We start from the raw sequence: 10,661 nt of genomic DNA on the forward strand, positions 1-10,661 counted from the left end.
GACAGATGCAATGAAGGAAGAGATTGATGCATTACACAAAAATGGCACTTGGGAGTTGATGGATCTTCCTGAAGGGAAAGAACCAGTGGGGTGCAAGTGGGTGTTCATAGTGAAACACAAGGCTGATGGAACTGTTGAAAGGTACAATGCCAAACTGGTGGCAAAAGGTTTTACACAAGTATATGGAGTGGACTATGCAGAGACTTTTGCCCCAGTAGCCAAGATGAACTCTATCAGAATTCTCCTTTCACTGGCGGAAAATCTTGACTGGGAACTTCACCAATTGGACATCAAAAATGCTTTTTTGAATGGTGACTTAGAAGAGGAAGTGTACATGACCCAACCTCCAGGTTTTTGTGCTAAAGGCAGTGAACAAAAAATGTGCAAGTTAAAAAAATCTTTATATGGGCTGAAACAATCTCCTCGAGCCTGGTTTAGTAAGTTCCACTCAGTAGTTCAGCAAATGGGCTTCAAACAATGCCAGTCAGATCACACACTATTTGTAAAGAAAGGTGAAGGGAAAATTGCAACTCTAATTGTGTATGTGGATGACATAGTGATCATAAGAGATTGGGAGGCTGAAATACAGAGATTAAAAAAGTTCTTAGCCACTCAATTTGAGGTGAAAGATCTAGGCCCCTTACGTTATTTCCTTGGAATTGAAGCTGCCCGCTCTCACAAGGGCATCTTTATTTCCCAACGGAAATATGTACTAGATCTACTAGAAGATACAGGCAAACTAGGGGTGAGACCAATTGACTCACCAATTGAACCTAACCATCATCTGGGAGACAGTCAGGGAGAGTTCTTGAAAGATGTAAAGAAGTTTTAGAGACTTGTAGGGAGACTCATGTATTTGTCTATGACTAGGCCTGATATTGCTTATGCAGTGGGTGTCCTTAGTCAATTCATGCACAATCCTAAGACAACTCACCTTGAAGCTGCAGAGAGGATCCTCAGATACCTCAAGAAGTTTCCTGGAACTGGTTTGTTGTTCCAGAAACATGGACATTTAAAGGTGGAGGTATATACTGATGCTGATTGGGCAGGGACAGTTGATGACCGAAAGTCTACTAGTGGATATTGTGCCTTTGTAGGGGGAAACCTAGTTACATGGAGAAGTAAGAAGCAAAGTGTGGTGGCTAGGTTTAGTGCTGAAGCAGAATACAGAGTTGTCTCATGGAGTTGCTGAAATCATGTGGATAAGAAATCAGTTAGGATAATTGGGTTTTACAATTAGCAACCCTATGTCACTCTATTGCGACAATAAGGCTGCTATCAACATTGCAGCTAATTCAGTCATCCATCATAGGACAAAACACATTGAAGTGAACAAGCATTTTATTAGAGAGAAACTTGTACGTGGAGAAGTGTGCACCACATATGTCAGCTCAGAAGAACAACTTACAGACATCTTCACCAAAGGCCTTCATCATGTGCGACATAATGATTTGTGTGACAAGTTGGGCATGATTGACATCTATGCTCCAACTTGAGGGGGAGTGTTGGAAGTGTTAAAATAATTGATTTTATGTTTGTTAGGGTTTGTTTGGCTAATTAAAGCCATTTTTATTTTAATCTATTATTGTACTATCACTTAGTAGGGGCATAAGGGTTATTTCCCTTCTTATTTTTTCGCCCTATATATTATAATGAAGCTGGCGCCGCCAGTACTGTTCCATTACCTCAATACTTCTTCTTCCTTCCTTCTCTTCTCTTCTCTTCTCTCCTCTTCTCTTGCTGTAACCTTTAATCAGATTTACTATCAAGATCCTGCAACAGAGAAAGCACTTGTGATATCCTTTAAATGTTGAATACAAGATGTCAATACCGTATAGATCTCATCGCTTTGGATATGTCTCTTGTCTCCATTAACAAAAAAATGAATGTTGTTCTTGACCTCAATCCAACTACTACCAGGGACTCTCTTCATTCGTTTCTCTCTATTCTCCCTTCTGATCATCGACACACTCTCCCACCTACCAGTGGCAGAATGTGCATTTGACAGCATGACATACGATGAGACATCTTTAGGATCCAAGGCCAGTATCTTACGAGCTGCAAGCTCAACCAATTCCGTATTAGAGTGGGTCTGGCAACCACCAAGCAATGCTTTCCAAAACCCAACTCTCGGATCGAAGGGAAGTTCCTCAAGGAACCTCTCTGCCTGGAGGAAATGCCCAGAGCAGGAGAGTAGATCAACCACACAGGCATAGTGTCCAGGTCTCAAAAGGCTAGGATTTTCCATCCTTATCAAGTTGAAATACGAATAACCTTCGTCAACAAGGCCTACGTGGTTGCATGCCAACAAAAGACAGAAGGGTGACACTGTTGGGTTTAAACCCCGAAGCTTTCATCCTTCGGAAATAGTCTATTGCTTCTTTCCCTCTCCCATTTTGTGCATAACCACAAATCAGAGAATTCCAAGAAACAATACTTCTTTGAGCAAGTCTGTCGAAAGCTAAAAGACCATCCTCCATGCTCCCACATTTGGCGTAGAAGTTGATAAGAGAATTACCCACAAACACATCGTGCTTACCTAAAGACTTGATAGCACAGGCGTGGAAGCTCTTGCCCATCCCAAGAGCAGCGATATTGGCAGCTGCACTTAAGACACAAGGAAAAGTCGATTCATTAGGCCTCAGGCCTTCTCTAATCATCTCAACGAAAAGGTTTACGGCCTCTTCGTTGTGGCCCATCTGGCTATACCCGCCAATCACCGCATTCCATGACACCACATTTCTGTCCGGCATCTCCTAGAAATATCAGAGAGCACCCTCGAAGTTCTCGTGCTTGAGGTATGCAGAGATCAAAGTTGTATAAGAAACCACATTGGGGTTGTCGATATCTTGGAAGGCTCTTTGAGCTTCTTCAGTTGTAGTCAACTTGGCGTAGCTGTCAAGGAGCGAACTACCCACAAAGACATCTGAATGCAAACCCACCTTTGTCGCGCAAGCATGAAGCTGCTTGGCTGTAGTGATATTCCCTGTGGCAGTATAGGAATGAATGACTGGGCCGAAAGTGAACCCATTGGATCTGGTGTCGAGGACAAGCATGCGAGAGAAAATATCAATGGCCTCCTTATGGCGATTGTGCCGAGCAAAGAGACCAATTATAGAGGTGGCTGAAATTAGGTCCCAGTGATACGTTTCGCCGAACAACTGCCGAGCATACGAAAATGCCTTGGATTCACAATAGGTGGCAAGAGGCCCGACTCGACAAGGTTTGAACTTCCTAGTTTGAGTAGACGGGCGTGAGCTTGCTGGGTCTCAGCGGCGATATGGATTGAAGCTAAACTGTGAACACGCTGTCTATGTAATTTTCGAGTGAAGGGCAAGATATTGGGCAAAACGTACATTTCCATGAGCTACTACTGTTTCTGCTTGGCGAGGGTGTGCGCAAAACGCACATTGAGCAGCTTAGAGTCAGAGACTACCACCACCACAAAGAAAAATTAAAAACCATCAGGTGGTCGGACAATGTAGGAACAAACTAAAACCCGGTTTCCTTCTTACATTCTCAGGCTTTGTTTTACGATTCATATTCAGTTAAACATAATATTTGGATCACAACTACAAGTTTAATTTGGTTACTTGGATCCATCTAGAACTCAGGAATTACACTTCAAACAAAAAAATAAAAATAAAAGAAAAACTAGCAATCATAAAGTTTTTAGAAGAAATGGGAAAGGGGTGAATCATCTATCTTCACACTATTTGAAAAATCTAAAGAGTAGTCACCTGGTGGTCGCCACTGCAAGTCATGGTAGCTGCGGCAAGTGGTGGCCGCCGGCGCTAATCCATAGCCCTCAACAGAGAAAAAAAACTTGAGAAACAGAGAATGCTAAACTGAAAAAATCCAAGTGGTGTTTGCGGTCTCACCGCTACAAGTGGGGGTCGCCGGCACTACTCTCCCAAGACTCAAGGAGTAAAGTCAGTATTTGTCGAAATAGGTCTTGGCCAGTTAGGACAGAAGCGAATCCAGACCGAACAGGCTCACAGCTGTTCCAGCCCAGCCGCACATCGGTACTTTGGCCAGTTCCCTTCCCGAGCCGACTGGAAAAACCGTCCGGGTCAATGACGGTTTTAAAATCTTGATATAACCTTGATAAAAAAAATACTAAATTATGTATATTTTAATAAATTAAGACTTTAAATATTATTATCTTATATATTATTTATCAAAATTATTGTTTCAAGTATAAAATATGATAAAAATTATAAGAATTTTAAAAATATCTTATATATTTAATAAAATAATCAACTCTTGATCTGAATCAATTCAGAATGGGCAAGAACCGAAATTGACCCAATTATAAATCAGAACAAAATCGTGAAACCAGAATCGTTATAACCAGTTCGGTAAGTACAGGTCCGTGAGATAGACCCAACCCATTGTCCATCGAAATTCCTAATAATTGATCATATATAGTTAGGGCTATAAACGGATTATATAGCAAAATCCGAATTCAATCCAATTATTTAAAACATCTAAATCCGATATGAAATCCAAATGGATCCAAATGGACTTGAAGACCTTATATTCAAATTAAAATCCTAATGTATTTGGATGGAATTTGAATTTAATCCAATTCTGCTTTAATTTTTTAAAATATAAAAAGTTAAGAAGTTATTTGTTTTTTAACTTTTGAATATAAGAAATTAATATATATTGTAACATATAAAATATATTTTTATAATTTTAAATATAATTTAATAAAATTTATATATTAAGATCAATAAATTTTATAATATAATTAAATTTTAATTTTAATTGAATCAGATAAAGTCAAATTCAAATCTAATCTGAATTCAAGATAATCAAATTGGATGTCAGATCAGACTTCAAATATTTAAGTATCATTAACAAGCCTAATCATGGTAGGAAAACTAGGTGCCTAACTAGAACATTTAAGCCTACAAGTCAGACTCAAATGAGTTGGTAAAGATGATGCATATTGGGAGGATACTTGACTCGATCAGATAATATACAATAAATATCAAAACAGACCAAATGCAGATACGAGTAGTCATGTAGATACATTTGATAATTAACAAGGGTCCGTTCAATTGACAGATAATCAGCATGAAATTGGAATCAGAAGTAAAATCCCCTAGAATCATAATTGTAATCATTTACTAAAGGTGATCATGGGTTAGACCACGATTTTTGATGAATACCAATTGATTGTTCCCACTTTTATGATACTAATTGATTGGTTATAAGTTTTTTAGATATTGTGCCTTTTTGGTAACATAATGAGATTTGCATCCATATCCCGATATCCCAGGTTCAAAGTATTGATACACCCCAATATGGCAAAAGGAGTGTATCGCTATTTTGAACCCCATATTTATATTTTTTTTTTTTTGTAGTTTTTTTCAAAACCTTTTCAGAGAGGTTGGTTTGAAGGCAAACCTACCCCCTTCAAATGGGGTTTAACCCCAAAACATGTGTATTTTTCGCATATCAATAGGCCACTTATACAATATCAAAATTTTGAACCTTGTCCCTATTTTTCTGACATATTCATGTAAATGTGCATCTGACGTTGCCACGGATAGCAATGAGGTTAAAGTTGGAATTCACAAGGTGATGAGGCCAAAGGTCCCACCTATAAGCACAGAAAAGTTGTCAAAGTCCCTCAGGGTGTAGTCCCAAGGGCAATGACTCCAACGGTCAAGTTATCCAAGGACTCAAAGACGCTGAGGTGGTAAGAGTGCAAGAGTAGTTAAGTGTGTTGAAAAGTGTAAGAGAGTTACCTGAGTGCTTGAGTCCGTACTTATAGTTGAAGTCCCCCTTGCATTAGTGCAGTGTGAGCTGGTAACTTCTCTGGATGTTGGTGCCATTAAAAGAGGGGTTATTAAGGCAATGACCACGTGGCCAAGTGTTATCCTACCATAAATGCATCAAGAGGGGCTCAACCGAGGATGTAATGTCAGTTATTAAGGCTCAACATGATGACGATGATGCCCCCATGGATGTGCCATGTGTCCTCATATGGTTGTGAGGATGATTTTGGCTACATCACAGTCTTGAGATCGGCTTCGAGCATTCGAAGTAGAGGAGTCAATTGGGTGTGTTCACTACTTCATGTGAGTCCTGCTACAATTTTATTTGTCGATAATGATAGTGATTCAAGGCTTGTGGGGGCATCTGGATCGGAAAGGGGTGATAGATCAGGATCATCTCACTTTACATCATTTCAGTTTTCAAGGTGCACACCACGTAGTCCTCATCGATGTGGAAAATTGAAGAAACACGATAATGACCATTAGATGGGGAAGATCATAGTCATTGGAGTTTATTATAAAAGGAGAGGTTGAGGGACTATAGGACTGTCATTTGTTACTTGAGTTATTTCTAGAGAACTCTCAGACCATATCGGCCTATGCTTCTACATTCGTTCTTTGAGGCCTTTGCCATCTCTGTCATCCTTGTCTTCCTTTCATACTTGTTAGTAAGTTCCCATCTTCCTTACCATGTCTTCCAATTCAAGTAGAGAGGTTTATGATCTCCCTTAGTGGTCAACCCATAATGAGACTTTTTTTTCTTCTAGTGAGTCTAAATCGAACTCTAAGGGCTCTACTCAACCTCTAGAGGTGGAGGTCTTACAAAGAAGAGTTACGGCTTTGCAGGGCTAAGTGCAATGTAGTATCTAGCTTGTCTTTGGAGTAGAGAGAGGGAATAGGTATGTCGAAGGCTGAACGGGGTGAAGCCTCTGGTAGACCTGTTCATGGGTCGAGCCAGGCCGGGCTCAGGTCGGGCTTTCACTCTATATTAACAGAATTTTCTAACGCCCGAGCCCAAGCCCGGCCCGACCATCGGGCCTACAACTTGGGCCCGAGCCCAGCCCTCATAAAAAGCCCGAAGCTCGAGCCTGGGCCCGAGCCCGAAATTTAGCCCATACTGTTAGCGGCTGAATAAAGAGAGAGAGAGAGAGATTATAAAGAAAAGAATAAAAATGTATATATTAAATTATAAATATATATTTTAATAAATATTATATTATTTATATATTTTATATAATATATAAAATACATATTATATATTTTATAAAATATATAATGCTGAGTCAGGCCGGGCTATTTTGACAAATCCCGAGCCCGACCCGAAACACACTCAAGCTTACTATGTTAGGCCGGTCAAGCCCACGGGCCTAATTACATGACCAAGCCCGACCGGGGTGCGGGTCGGGCCGGGCCGGGCCATCGGGCTACCCGGCCCATGAACAGATCTAGCCTCTGGCCATGTCCCTAGGAAAGTTCCTAATGAGGTTTTCCAAGGCGACGGGTTTCCTGATGCTAAGGAAGTGGTATTGGAGTTAAAGTGTATACTACGTCCTTCAACTGTAGAAAGGCTAGGCCGCAAATATCACATTCCCAACCACTTTACTATTAGGGTCCCCAAGGTTGGTGAGAAGCCCTAGTCAATCGATAAGGGTGAGATTTGTGGTCACGATCATTGCTTGTAATTTATGTTGTGTTTTCATATGTATTCTGTCATGCCTAAGGTCTTGAACCATTACAAAATTACCCTCTACAATTTGCTCATAATACCATTAGAACCATCATTGGTGCTCCCTCTATGGCTTGTCTTCGAGGTGTTCATCCCACCTAAAACTTGTTTAGGAATCTTTTCATCTTAGACATCACCTCTTTGGTGAAGGATGGTGGTATTTTCAAAGCCGAGAGCCCTGGATAACCCATCTTTTATGCACTTCTAAAAGTGCAAATACTTCTTCTTGTCATGTCTCAAGGACTAGCCCTTTAGCACACAATGGGAAAATCCATGTTCCACTATAAAGAATGCCAAGCCATTTTGTTCCAAGGAAGGGGGAATACTATTGAATTGCCTCAAGCTTGGCTGGTTTTTCAAGGTCAATAATCTCTTAAAAGAGGAGGCTCTAGTGTAGGCTGGTCTCAGCCCAATAAACCTTAGCAAGACATCTCCTTAGGTAATTTTCATAGGTTGTAAAGTATAGTTAGATGACTCTCTTTTCCTTGCATAGATATGGATTCAACTCAGAGGAAAAGGGTTGCTCTTGCTCAAAAAAGGCTGAGGGGGAGGTTGTGGCTAGGAGGGCAGTAGCTGAGGCTAGGAAGAAGGGGTGTGAAGTCTAAAAAGACAAGATAATCATGGTGGAGACATGTAAGAAGAATGACGTTGAAGTCAAGGTCGCCCAAAAGAAAAAGGCAATTGCAAAAAAGAGGCCCACCAAGGGTGTAGTGGAGGACAAGCCACACAAAATATAAGCAATGAAGCATACCATTCAAGGAATCTCACACTAAGGGGAAGGCCCTCTGTTGTCACCCCATAACATCCTCTCTAGGTTGTCCTTCCCTTTAAGAATGGCAGCAGGGCAGGGCAAGGCCGGGTTTTGCATGCTTCCATGCCTCATCCTCAATCCCAAACTCAAATGCCCCACCACATCCCCGCCCCGAACCCCATCAAGGCTTAAAGTCCTAACCCCATCCTTGTCCCTACGGGGAATGGGGCTCCCCAAATTTGCCCTTAACCAATCATTTCTACTTGCATACTTACAAATTTACATTTTTTTTTGAAACTTATATAGAACTATTTTATATTATGTAATATAATATAGTATAATATAAAATAAAATAGTATAATATATATTGTCATATAATATAATTGGGAAGGGTTTCCCCGATCCCTAGTGTTTTGGGTTTCCCCAAAACCCATCCTAAACCCCGATTAGTGGTAAAAAAACCCACCCCAATCAAGGTGGGGTCCCATAAGAATGGGTTAAATTGCCATCTTTACTTCACTCCTACTAGCTCAGTTAAGAGTTGGATAATGAATTGCTCATCTGGCATATGCCCTTCCATCATATGAGTTAATCGATGAAGGAAGAATATTCGGTCACCATGGAGGGAATTGGCTAATAGCTTTCCATGGGCATTGTGTTTCCAAGTGATCGGAAATCATTAGCAATGGAGCTAAACTCTCCCATCAAGAACTTGGCATTGGACAACATAGTCTTACATCTAGGTGAGTATTTACTCTATAGCTTTTCTTTTTGTTGCTCTGACTTTTAATGTGTTGTTATTGCAGTTGGCCTTGTAGTTGGACACCTAGGAGAGGATGTTGGGGCAAAGCAAGACCAAGGTAAATCATCTGACCTAGGAGAGGGTGGAGTTAAAGGAAGAATCACTCCAAATGAAGGGTCGTGCCAAGAGAGCGAATGTCGAGCATCGTAAGGCCTTTTTTGCCTTGAAGGAAGTAAAGTCTAAGATGAAGGTGGCCAAGGCCAAGGTGTCTACTATGAGGGGCTAGTTGAAGGAATTGAAGGTAATGGTCCAAGGGCTAGAGAACAAGTTGGAGGAGGTCATGGTGAAGGATGTAATAGAGTACAAGGCACTAGAGGAATATCATAATGAGTTGGTTGAATTTACAAGCAAGTCTTTCATTGAAGGGTTTTCCCTGTGCCAAGGGCAACTTTTAGCCATTGTCTTAGACTTTGATATTGGTAAGCTTGAGTGATTCGTGAATATTCAAGAGGTAGAGCCAAGTTAGAGAGTGGATGAGGATGTGAAGATGATGGTAGAGACAAGACCAAGTAACTGAAGGCGGTGCCCAGAGGTGAAAGTGGTAGTAGATAGGGCTGAGGGAGCTTAGTCTTGATCATAGTTGTTGTTGGGCCTTCGTGTCCTTAAATGATGTTTCTTCTTGGGTTGAGGGCCCTTTCCACCCCCACTTCTTCTCATTCTTCCTTCTGATTTCTTTTCTATTGTTTGTTTTTACATAGGGGTTTGAAGTGCCCCTCAACCCCTTATACTCTTGTAACCAACACAACCAATGAAATTTATTTTGTTTGGAAAGTGTGATATCGTTCTTTATTTTGAGCCTTTGTACTAACTGAATAGTAAGCCAAGGTGATGAAGTGTTTGATTGTTATGCTTAGAGGAGTTTAAGGCCTCAATTCACAAAGTCCATTCTCTTTTCGCTTAGCTTAGCCCATAGGTAGATAAGGTATTCAACTTGAAGTGTATGAGGGTTGTTAAGTCATTTTCGCTTATTATATTAAAATTTGGCCAAGCCCTCTACGTCTTATGTCCAACCAAGGTGACTTGTTGTGCATGTAACCAATTAGAAAGTATTCCTAAGGTCTTAGTCGAGGTTAGGCGAGGTTTATATTCAAGGCTTAAAATAACATGTGTGACAAATTTTGCAAGACAAGTGTGTGGCAATGAGGAACTTTTGATTTCATTATACAAGTGAGTACACTTGCCTTACGTCAATGGTAGTACATACATAGGTTGTTAGAGTTTCATATACAAGGCACTAATATTTCGCAAAGGTGTTCTAGTCGATAAATTCTTGGCCCCACCACCTCGGATACTTTGTATGGCCCTTCCTGTTGGGGTTGAGATTTCACAAGTTGGGTTCTAGGATAATGACTTTTCTAAAAATGAATTCACCTTCCTTGAACTAATGTCGTTGGACATGAGATGTGTAATACCAGGATACCCTCGAGGTGTGGTCACAGGGGTGAAAACTCTAATGATAAAGTCAATCGAAGACTCAAAGAAGCCAAGGTGGTAAGAGTGCAAGAATAGTTAAGTGCATTGAAAAGCACAAAAGAGTTTACCTAAGGGCTTGAATTAGTTCTTATAGTTGAAGTCCCCTGCATTGGTGCA

The 10,661-nt window shown here is 40.6% G+C and overlaps 2 pseudogenes across 1 annotated transcript; both read right to left on the reverse strand.

The window, feature by feature from the left end:
- Positions 1-1,765: 1,765 nt before the first annotated feature.
- LOC148802745 (pentatricopeptide repeat-containing protein At5g42450, mitochondrial pseudogene) lies at positions 1,766-2,248 on the reverse strand (annotated as a pseudogene).
- Positions 2,249-2,279: 31 nt separating this feature from the next.
- On the reverse strand, positions 2,280-4,036 carry LOC104603570 (pentatricopeptide repeat-containing protein At5g42450, mitochondrial pseudogene; annotated as a pseudogene). The gene is made up of 2 exons (XR_016082459.1): positions 3,741-4,036; positions 2,280-3,432 (listed from the first exon to the last, which is right to left on the reverse strand). The product of XR_016082459.1 is annotated as a pentatricopeptide repeat-containing protein At5g42450, mitochondrial pseudogene (transcript).
- Positions 4,037-10,661: the final 6,625 nt, after the last annotated feature.

Source organism: Nelumbo nucifera, chromosome 2 (assembly GCF_055504915.1).
Source record: "Nelumbo nucifera cultivar China Antique chromosome 2, China Antique-T2T, whole genome shotgun sequence".
In the NCBI taxonomy this organism is placed as follows: Eukaryota; Viridiplantae; Streptophyta; class Magnoliopsida; order Proteales; family Nelumbonaceae; genus Nelumbo; species Nelumbo nucifera.